The sequence below is a fragment of the Panthera leo genome, chromosome A1 (genome assembly GCF_018350215.1).
Source record: "Panthera leo isolate Ple1 chromosome A1, P.leo_Ple1_pat1.1, whole genome shotgun sequence".
In the NCBI taxonomy this organism is placed as follows: domain Eukaryota; kingdom Metazoa; phylum Chordata; class Mammalia; order Carnivora; family Felidae; genus Panthera; species Panthera leo.
The window spans coordinates 98,417,003-98,428,324 of NC_056679.1; the positions used below are offsets into that span (position 1 = coordinate 98,417,003).

At 38.6% G+C, this 11,322-nt stretch overlaps 1 pseudogene; it reads left to right on the top strand.

Annotated features, from left to right (window-relative positions):
* Positions 1-277: 277 nt before the first annotated feature.
* LOC122229913 lies at positions 278-10,445 on the top strand (annotated as a pseudogene).
* The last annotated feature ends 877 nt before the right edge of the window (positions 10,446-11,322 follow it).

Genomic DNA, 11,322 nt, shown 5'->3' on the forward strand with positions numbered 1-11,322 from the left:
TACTGAACAAAATTGCTGGGCATGGAACCCAAGAATCTCTAGATGTAAAATGCTGCCTAGGTGATTCTTATGATCATTTCAGTTTGACCAACAGTCTTAAACCATTCCGGCTTTTGGCAGAAAGAGAACAACTATTTCAGTATCTTTCAGTGCATTAATCAAAGGAGTGTCTCTCAGGTTATTTCCTGGACCGTATCATGTGTCGCTGTTGGCTGCAGCTGCTTAGGGCTTTGCCATTTAACTATTTCATGCCTGTTAGGTTTGGGCACGTTTGTGCATGACTGTGATGGAGGCGCTTCACACTTCTGAAGCTTATTTGCAGAAATACTGTCTGTTGGAAATCAAACGATGCTGCAGTGGGAAAACAAATCACTCCAACACGATGGATCAGATCTTTGAGACACTGCTACAAGTGTTAAATAAGTTGTTGAAGACATGCCAAGTAGCGAATGAGAAAACAGTTGCTGGTTTGAGAAATATTTTGGAAGTGTCTGGTAATTCAAATTTAGCAGGGAAGGTAATTTTACTTATTGAACAAAAGTGATTTATAAATAATCCTGGAAAATTAAGCAGCTGGACTAGCGCAGGACTTGCATATGTTATGATTTTTAAATGATTCCAAAGCTGACCTAAAATAAATCTGAGCAATTTGAAATAATTTTATTTACCAGTGGAACCTCACTCCCTCACTTGCTTACAAGAACTTCATGTGTTTGCTTAGTTTCTGCATAAAGTGGATTATCATTCTACTGAAATACTCTTTATTTTCTCTGTAAAAAAGGACCACGTCTGACATTTAGGCATCTGAAGTCTCTTACACAACTTACTAATTTATTTTATTTTTTAAGTGTTTATTTATTTTGAGAAAGAGAGCATGAGCAGAGGAGGGGGGAGAGAGAGAGAGAGAGAGAGAGAATCCCAAGCAGGCTGCATGTTCATTTCAGAGCCTGACACGGGGCTTAATCTCATGACTGTTGAGATCATGACCTGAACCGTTAGCAAGAGTCAGAAGCTCAACCGACTGCACCACCCAGGAGTCCCTAAACTTTCTTCAGATAAACAAACACTAGGTATTGTGAAAGTGACAAAAAGCAAGTTCCTAGAAAGTGATCGTCTTGCTTTCCAACACCACAGCCATGGGGATAGTTACTTGATTTAAGATCATGAGCCCTCTGAATTTCCGGAACTTGTTCAAAGGAAAAGTGTAGAAAATCCGTCTTGAGCCATGAGACAGCAACACTGGAGGAGTGTGTTTGGTGTAGTGAAGCTGAAGTAGGAGTTTAAAAAGAACCGTCACAAAAGTAGAATTAGAATTGAGAAGATAATTTGGGGGGCTTCTGGAAACTGCAAAAGGAAGTAATAAATTGATTCCTTATTCTCTGGTCACTCAAGAAGGGGAAATAGATAATTTAAAAAAATTCGTAGTTTTAAAACTTTTTGGCTACAATAATATTTTTCTGCTAATAAAGACAGCATTTTGGCTAGTGCTTCAAGAACTTCAAGTTGCAAACCTTAAGAATGTGTGAAAGGGGTCTGTATAAAATTGAAGGCAAAGTGAAGAGTCCTTGGAGAGCAATTGTCATGCCTCTTCGTCGTATATTCTCCCTAGGCCTCTAGAGTTTTCAGTGTTTGTTGCACAATAAATATGTCTTAAAGGAATAAACAATGTGAGTAGAAGTATGCTCTTTTGTGCATCATCTCCCCTGAGTTCTGAGTTGTTTTGAAGTGATCTAACATTTTTATTTAACATGAAATTTATTCTAGTACTTATAGTACATACATATATATGTATATATAGTATTTATATTTGAAGTTGATGCTTCTTTTCCAGAATATGAAACATGGTACATAGGGAGGAAGAATAAACTTGCAGTGTCTAAGTCACTTCCTATTGAAACTTCCTCCTTTCCTGTGAGGCTCACAAGATCACATGGCTAAAATCTTTTATTGCTTTTCCATTTTAGTTTAATTGCTGCACTGAAATGGTTTGTGAATTCTTTTGGGAAATTCTTAGACTCGTACATACCTTTGTTTAAACATGCGTAATATAAAGGACTTCAATAATGTTTAGGTGTCCAGGGACACGGTGCTGGAGGAGGAGTCAATATATCTGTGTACAAAAGTAGTATGGGTTGGTAAGTATTTAGTTTTCCTAATGAATTGTCTGGAAGCTGTTTTGATGATAGAAACCAGCAGATGGGGTCTTTTCTCAACAGGGGAAAAACAAAAGATACCTCTTTAACCTTTAGTCGGTGTTAGGTATTTAGTCTTGGTGCTATGTATTTAGACATCGATATTTTTTGTTGGCATGGAGAGCTTTTGAATTAGTACATTATGTATATTTTTGTATTGTAATTGGAATCAGGAAAAGGTAAATTGATGAAAGCTTTGGGTTACCACCCTATTGATAATGTACAAAACCCCCATATTGATCATTAGTACTGCTTTTAAAAAGGCACATATTTCACCCAGGATGTGGCTAAAGTGGCTACATGGCTGTAAGACATATTTTACTCTCCATCTTCTGTTTTCCATTTGTTGGAAGAAAAATTAATCAGTACGGCAACTTGGGACATAGTATCTTCCAATTTCTAGAAGTAAAACATTAAAAAATATATTAAAATCATATAAAATGTAGATTGAATATATATAAAGTCATGTAGCAAAGAAAATGATTATATTAAGTATGTTAGTCTATCTTTATGCAAGAATTTATATTTTAAGTTAATATTTGTTATAAATTTTTTCAGAGCTCATTACTATGGTCTGAGGAAAATGAAGAAATGAGATACCTATTTCTTTAAAAAAATTTTTTTTAATGTTTATTCATCTTTGAGAGACAGAGAGAGACAGAGCATGAGCGGGGAAGGGGAAGAGAGAGGGAGACACAGAATCTGAAGCAGGCTTCAGGCTCTGAGCTGTTATTACAGAGCCTGACATGAGGCTCGAACTCACGAGATGCGGGATCATGACCTGAGCCGAAGTCGGAGGCTCATCCAACTGAGCCACCCAGGCACCCCAGATACCTATTTCTTAATACAATTGGAAGAGACTTCAACAATGAACCTAAGTTATTTTTTTTGTTTTTGTTTTTGTTTTTATTTATTTATTTTTTTAAGCATTACTGTATTTTTTTAAGCATAAGGACATTGAAGAGCTGATCATTACCGACCTAGAATTTGTTCCCTTTCTTTGAAGTTAACGTTCCAGAGTAGATAGGAAGGCTTTGGTAGGTCTCCCTTGTCATGAAGTTAAGAAGAAACTTTTCAGTTAAAAAAAAAAAAAAAAAGAAAAAAAGCAGAGCAGGTATTGCTTTAAAGTATAAGTGAGCACTTAATATCAACTGAGAAATGTATGTTATGATTTATCAGAATGTGTCTGCTACCATTGTATGTTTTAATCTCTGGTCGTTAATTTTTGATTTTTAAAAACTATTTGCCACACCTACAATATTGGCTGTGGTTTGTGCCTATAAATTACATGCTCAATAAATTTAATGGTGAAATCTGATTACTCCTATGAATCAAGTTTTGTTCAGAGATGGCTTTTGTTTTAGGAAGCTGTACTTGACCACACGTAGCACTGTGTGCAAAATAAATGGACTGATTCTGCTGCAGTGTAGACATAGTGCGATTTCTGGATAAATTGGTAAGCACTGGTTCCAGAAGTCTTATTCCCATTTGATTAGAAAACTTCAGGTGTTCTGTTTGAGTATTGTTCTCTGTATTATAGCTCTGTGGGTTGACAATAGACAGGAAGGACCTAGGCACAAGCCATGATTATGGATTAAAAAAAAAATGTATGGAGTTGACTACTTGGCTCCGTCGATGAAGCATCTGACTCTTGATCTCAGCTCAGTTCTTGTTGTCAGGGTTGTGAGTTTAAGCCCCATGTTGGGCTCTGGGCTGGACATGGAGCCTAATTAAAAATTAAAAAAAAAATGTATGAGCTAGGTGGGTGATGGGCATTAAGGAAGGCACTTGTTGGGATGAACATTGGGTGTTTTGGGTAAGTGATGAATCTACTCCTGAAACCAATACTATATGGAATGTTAACTAAGTTGAATTTAAATAAATAAGTAAATAAAATGTATGCGACAAAGAAAGCATAATGAAGCAGAGTGTTTATTGTCTGTGTTTACTTTGCTACCACTCATACCCACCCTTGTAGGGAAATTTATAATGTTTATAACATATGTTTTTTGCCCTTGTCATGTCATTTGCTGCTTCTAATCTCCATATTGCCCACTGGGTGTTATGTTCTTTTAAAACAGGAATTGAAAACCCAAGCTAAAAGGAATAACCAACATGGCAGCATGCCAAGTGCTGAATGCTGCATTAGGCTGCTGCAAACGAAGACATTTTAATAAGTAAAAGATAGCAGCAAGACTGCCAGTACTCCTTTGCCAGAAAAGCCAGAGGGTAGGTGAAGAGTATAGGAAGGAGGTTTAAAAGTATTCGATAGAAATTAAATTGGGAGACACATGAGACAATTCTAAGTGGTCTCCTGGGGATATGAAGAAATTAAAGCAATTAAACAATCTGGTAACACAGAGTACAAACCAAATAGGATCTCTCGCATTCTCTTTTTTATAACTTCACATTAGATGGTAGTTTATGTCTTCCAAGGTTATACTCATGCACTGTTGAGGCAGTCTCTTAGTGGCAGTGCTCTGGTTAATGATCTGCCTCCATATGCTCTGTCCATCGCTCCCTTTATTTAATACCTCCCTTTATAACTCACTCCCTCATCCATTCTGTACACTAATTCCAGATTAATTTTGTCTTACCAAATGTGGTACATTCTACTGGTTGTCTATTCAATAGCCAGTGCTCCCCACCCCCTGCCTTTTTTTTTTTTTTTTTAACTAATAGACCCATAGTTGAGCAACAGTAAAATGCCCAATGTCTAAATCATGACAGGTCAGGTCTAATATTGGTGGCCTGTTCTCCTTTGCCAACGTTCAGTCTAGGGTGGGTGTGTAGCCACGTTTTGGCCAGAGAGATGTAGTCACACTTGGGCTGGGAACTTTGGGACTGTATTTTCTTCCTTGAGAAGGAGAATGCTGCATAAAGGGGAGTTGGTTATTATGATGCATAAGGATAGGAAGCCGTGAGACAGATGTCACCATATCAAGGTTCAGAGAGTAGAAGGATGTTAACAGCTTAAGGTTTGGAAATGCCTCCATCTGGACTCTCATGTAAGAATAGTTAAGAGTGTGACGCTTAACCCACTGAACCACCCAGGCACTCCCAGATATTTATATCTCTGTTGTTCTTTGTCTCTTCCTGTATATTGAAGTTGCCATATTGGTCACTTTCCTTCAGTTTGAATAACATGAATTTGCTTCATGTTTTTTTTTTATCTAAAAATTTTTTTCTTATCACATTCATATTTGAAGCATATTTTCACTTGATATAAATTTCTGGGTTGACAAGTTTTTTTTTTAACTATTAAGATTATGTTCTTTTTGGTCTGCACTGCCTGATTAGAAATCAGTCATCACTTGGGAGCACCTGGTTGGCTCAGTTGGTTAAGCATCTGACTCTTGATTTTGTCTCATGGTTCGTGAGTTCGAGTCCCAAGTTGGGCTCTGTGCTGAGGGTGCAGAGACTGCTTTGGATTTTCTCTCTCCCTCTCCCTCTGCCCCTCCTCTCTTCTCTCTCTCTCTCTTCCTCTCAAAAATAAATAAGTAAACATTAAAAAAAGTCAATTGTCATTTGTTTCATTGCTCTTGCATGTGTTGTTTTTCTTGCTGCTCTCAAGATTTTACCTTGATTTATCATTTTCAGCTGTTAGAAGGTAACATATCCAAATGTGTTTTATTTCTATACATTCTTTCTGGGATTTGCTGGCCTTCCTGGATCTTGGTATTTATTTATTTATTTATTTACCAAATTATGGTGAGTTTGAGCCCTCATTTCTTCAAGCATTTTTTCTTTTCCCTTGTCCTTCTATCTGGGACCATTTATATATATATATATATATATATATATATATATATATATATATATATATATATATATATTTAATGTTTTATACTTATATTTCTATTTTACCATTTATGTTTATGTTTTACCACTTAATTTTGACTCATGCATCTTTGAGTCTCTATTTTTTTCTTTTTCTTCTGTTGTTTCCAAGCTGTTGTTAACCCATTCACTCACCCCCTTTTGCTTTTAAAATATTTTACTTTTCAGGGTGCCTGGGTGGCTCAGTTGGTTAAGCATCTGACTTCGGCTCAGGTCATATCTCACGGTCCATGAATTCGAGCCCCGTGTCGGGCTCTGTGCTGACAGCTCAGAGCCTGGAGCCTGCTTCAGATTCTGTGTCTCCCTCTCTCTGCCCCTCCCCTGCTCACACTCTGTCTGTCTCTCTCTCTCTCTCAAAAATAAATAAACATTAAAAAAAATTCAAATATTTTACTTTTCAGGTTCATCTGTTTATTTATTATGAACACACATTCATTTAAGTCTCTGGACATATGTAAATACATACACACCTCATCTACTGATTCCAACATCTAGGCTTTCTTGTGGTCAGTTTCTGTTGCCTTTCTCTGGGAAGTGCTTAGTTTCATTCTTGCAAGCATCCCCTTACTGGTAACCATGCTTATAAAAAGCTATGTTAGAGTGAGTCTGTATTACCTATTATTCTAGGATCAGTAAGTGACTTCCTGGGAGTCAGGCAAAGTACCAAGTGTTCAGCAGAGACTTTCCGTTCTTGCTGGACCTCTGTGTCTCCTAGACAGCACAGGTGCTAAAATGTCCAGCTAGCTTACGGCTAGCATCTGTTCTCTTCCAGACCTTCCAGAGTCTCACTCACAATACACACAGCATAGTATTTGACCAGCAAAGTAAGAGGAACTCCATGTAGATTCTGGGAGTTGTCTTCTATTCACCTCCCTTTTGTTTTCTATTCTAATCCACAACCTCCAGTCAGTTTAATGATTTATATCGCCTATCTGTATTTCCTCAGTTTAGAAAGACTATCGTGGTCTGTTTGTCCCTGGCTTTCCTGTGTTCTAGAAAGTGCCTGTACACACTAAGCCACGGATGTTGTGGATCTTACTCCATGTATTCCCAGACTCTCAAAACCTGCAATTCTTTGTCCCTTTTGTCCACTTTTGGCAAACAATTGCCTCATTAAACTTTCTGTTTTATTTTTGAAGAGCTAGGCTAGTACTGGTCATACCATCATGGCTAGGACCAATGTCAAATTATATTGTCATGATTCTACATAGGCTACAAAGCTTTGGGGAAACCCTAAATAATTTTATTTCTTAAAATCTAGGCTCCTTCCTTTAATTATCTTTCTCTATGTGTTTAACATAGAGATATAAAACAATAATTTATTAATGAGAACGTGATCTAATAGCATCTTATATGCTATTTGAGTATGACATAAAGTTTTTCCAAGTTAAACATGGATGACCCACATTTGGGTTCTGGAATCACTCTCTATGTGTATTTTAGGGGAATAGATTATGTTAATACCATAACTATACTACTATTGTTAGAAAGACAAATATATCTGTGCTTGTTGAGTGCATCTTTAGGGCATAATAAACAGAGAGCCTGGGTGACTCAGGTAATTAAGCGTCTGATTCTTGATTTTGGCTCAGGTCATGATTTCATGGTTTCATGGGGTCAAGCCCATGTCAGGCTCCGTGCTGAGTGTGAAGCATGGTTGGGATTCTCTCTCTATATATATACTCTTCTCTCCTCTCTCAAAATAAATAACATTAAAAACAAAACAAAACAAAAAAAAAACAGGTAATAAACTAGATCAGACAAAAATGTGTGTGAATATATATGTAAACATGTGTGCATGTGTACTTGGACATACCTAGTTCTAACTGTATAAGCGCTAATAAAGATTTCTTTCTGCTTACCAAATTTAGATATGCCCATGTCCTTGCCTGCCCACTAGTAAAATATCTCTCCTTCTTGCATCATATCTTCCCTGCTTCACCTCAGGTACATGATCATTTATTTGAACTTTCGAGGTCCAAATTGTGTAGTAGTATGCACACCTTATACTTCTTTACATATTAATGTATAACTAATAACAGTTGATTTTTAGAACAGAGGATATTACTTAAACATGTCTGCTCTTCTCCTTTATCTCTACCCATTCTGTATCATCCTAATAATCTTGGCTTGGTTCTCAACAACTTTTAATAGTGACTTTTCACCTGGAAATTGAATTTATGACCTGAATCCCATTAAGAAGTTATGCTGGTAAATTATAGCAGTCATATTGTTAGCTGTTTTTTATTTTTCCACTTTTCGATATTCTATTACTTTTTGGCCACAATTGTGCTTAAGAACTCTAGCTGTCAAGAAATATTTTATGAATTCTATACTAAATTCCTCCTGGGACATTTTAAATCTTTGCACATATAATCCAAAATCTCATTATTATGAACATCATTCAGCTTATTTAAGTACTGAACAAAATGGTCTTAAATGAACTCAGTCTTCATCCTTTTTAAAAGAGCTATGAGCAAGCATTAAAAGAACCCCGAAGAGAAACACAGTGACTAATTCAATAAAATCCATCACATCCAGAAATCCTTGCAACCAGGAATTCAAAGCACATTTTTATTATTAAGCTTCATTCCTTTAAAAATAGCAAACTATGAAAGCTGAGTCTCTAGAGACTGAAGGCTTCAGTTGGAATTCTGGTGCTGTCACTTATCTCCTGTCAATACTGGGCAAGTTACTTAACATCTCTGCACCTCATTTTCTACATGTTAAAGATGAGAACAACAATGTACCTATCTCCTTGGATTATTCTGAGGGTGAAATGGATAATAAATGTAAAATAAGTTGAGAAAAATCCCGGTAACTTCATAAACATGTAATAGATTCAAATTATTAACAAGCATGGGTTATGGACACACTTAATAATTATTATTTACTGACCCATCCTAAATATATTATTAACTATCTTTATATCTTTAGGCACATGTCTGGCTCCCCAAAATAGTTTCTTATATATGAAACACTAAGTCGAACGTTTTCTAGGTTATATAATCCTTATAATGCTGTATTTTATTTTTTGCATAAAAATAACCAGAATTCAAGGAGTTTAAATATGTTCAGTTTCCTCTTCTGGTAATGCAAAAGTAGTTATTTTTTACCAGTAGTTCCGAAGTGGGGCAATAGTCTCCCGAGGGGATATTTGGCAATGTCTCGAGACATTTTTGGTCGTCAGAACTGGGGAAGTGATACTGGCGCCCAGTGGATAGAGGTGGGCAAGCTGCTGCCATCCTGTAGTGCATCCGACTGTCCTCCACAATGAAGTGTCTGACCCAAAATGTCAAGAGTGCCGAGATTGAGAAACTCTGTTTTAGACTAAATCTACTGAGAAAAATCTGCACACACGTTTAAAAAAAATGTTTAGAAGTGAGAAAGCTATCTAGGAAGCAAGAATTTCTGGATTAGAGCACTGACCCCTCAGCCCAGCAGGAGAGGCCAGGTGCTATAGCAGTGTGCGTTTGGGAGCCGAAATGTGCCTGCATTGCCTGGGAGCTGATGGAGACCGAGGGTACTACCAGGAACAGCCAGAGCTGGTGGTGGCCATGTATTTCATGGGAATTCCAAGAGCCAAGGGCACTCTACAACTAGCAAAGCACCAGGCCCACTCTGGGTCCTGGGAACTCATTTATGACACCAGCCAAGAGCTGCTTCCCTACCTCCAAAGTAGGGCACTGGGGACAGGGGCTGGAAGGCTTCTGCCCCCACCTAGAGCTCTACTCTCAATTTGCTGCCAACATGTAGAGGTCCTGGACCACCCTGCAAGAACAACTTAGAGAAAAATGTTTCTGGAGATTTGTGCAACTTCAGGAAGTCAGCCCTGAATTTGTGAGCCTTCATCTTCAGGACCTGCTCCCTCAGCCTCTGCAGAGGCTCCAGCAGCAGGAGATTCTTGTCATGGCTTTGGCTGAAAACACAGATCCCAATAGCCCTGACCACCAAGGGACTCACCAGGGTTGCCTGGCTCACTGAAACTGTGCAGAAAATCCACAGCTTTGGTCAGAAACAGAAGAATGAGCAGCACCTCTAGTTTGGCCAGTGACTGCCAGGAAGAGGGGCTTACCTCAGGTGGCTGGTTCGTACTCCATGCTTGGCTGTTGATAGTGCCTCCCATGGGGAACTTTGCTGAAATGTTCTTCCTCTTCTCTCATGTGCTCCTCATGTCCAAATTTCGACACCCCACTGCACCTGCTGCAGAGTAGCACCTTTGCCTGCCATGCCCTCTACCCCATGGCCCTGCGTCAATGCCACAGGGTCTTTGGCCACTCAGGAGGTCCTTGTGGTAGACTGCTCAGCCTGTCCTTCCCCCCATGAGAAGTTACTGCTTATGTCCACAGACCAGGAGAACTGTTGTTCTGGCACCACAGTTTTACTTGGGCCATCAGTGGCCAGAAGAACTAGAGAAATCACAAATTCCAGGGTACTTGAGGGATAGGTCAGAGTCAGGAGTACAAATAAATCCTCACTACTAAACAAAACACAGAACCCTTGATGGTTTCAGAAGGGTCATTTTGTGTTTGCTTGGAACCATGCCATGCAAACTCATTTGACCAGCCCTGAAGAATCAGGAAACCAGGGCACCTGGGTGGCTCAGTTGGTTAAGCATTCGACTTCGGCTCAGGTCATGATCTCATGGTTGGTGAGTTTAAGCCCCACATTGGGCTCTATACTGCCAGTGTGGAGCTGGATTTGGATCCTCTGTTCCCCTGTCTCTCTGCCCCATTAAGGCATGCACATTCTCTCTCTATGAAAAATCAACGATTGGAAAAAAAAAAGAATCAGGAAACCAAATTTGACCCAATTGAACCTCTGCTGAACCAGCCCCTCCAATACAAATGAGGGGATTTGGGACTGATAGCTCGGTAGTATGTCTGTGGCTGGTTGTTTATCAAGATTGCAGCTTTGTAACTGGATGTTTTATGTTGTATGCAGTTTCTACAATCTATCTTCCCACTGGATTTTAGTAAAGTGTTTTTCTTAAAAAAAAAAAGAATTTTCTGAATTAAAATATTGAAAAAGGGCATAGAGTAGATAGTCTGGTATCAGGAGTCATTGTTGACTTTTAAGCGAGGGTTGGCAAACTGTTACCTGTTCTAGTTTGCTGAATTTTTGTGTGGCTTTCAAGTACTCTTGAGCAGATTGGCGCTGTGAGCCATAGAGACCAGGCTAAGACATCTTCCTCCACTCCTCGCTTCATTCCCAGCCCTGCCTCCCCAACCAATAACTGTGGGTTGCCATTGTCCATGGCTCATGTTGGTCTTGACTTAAAAGTTGAGAA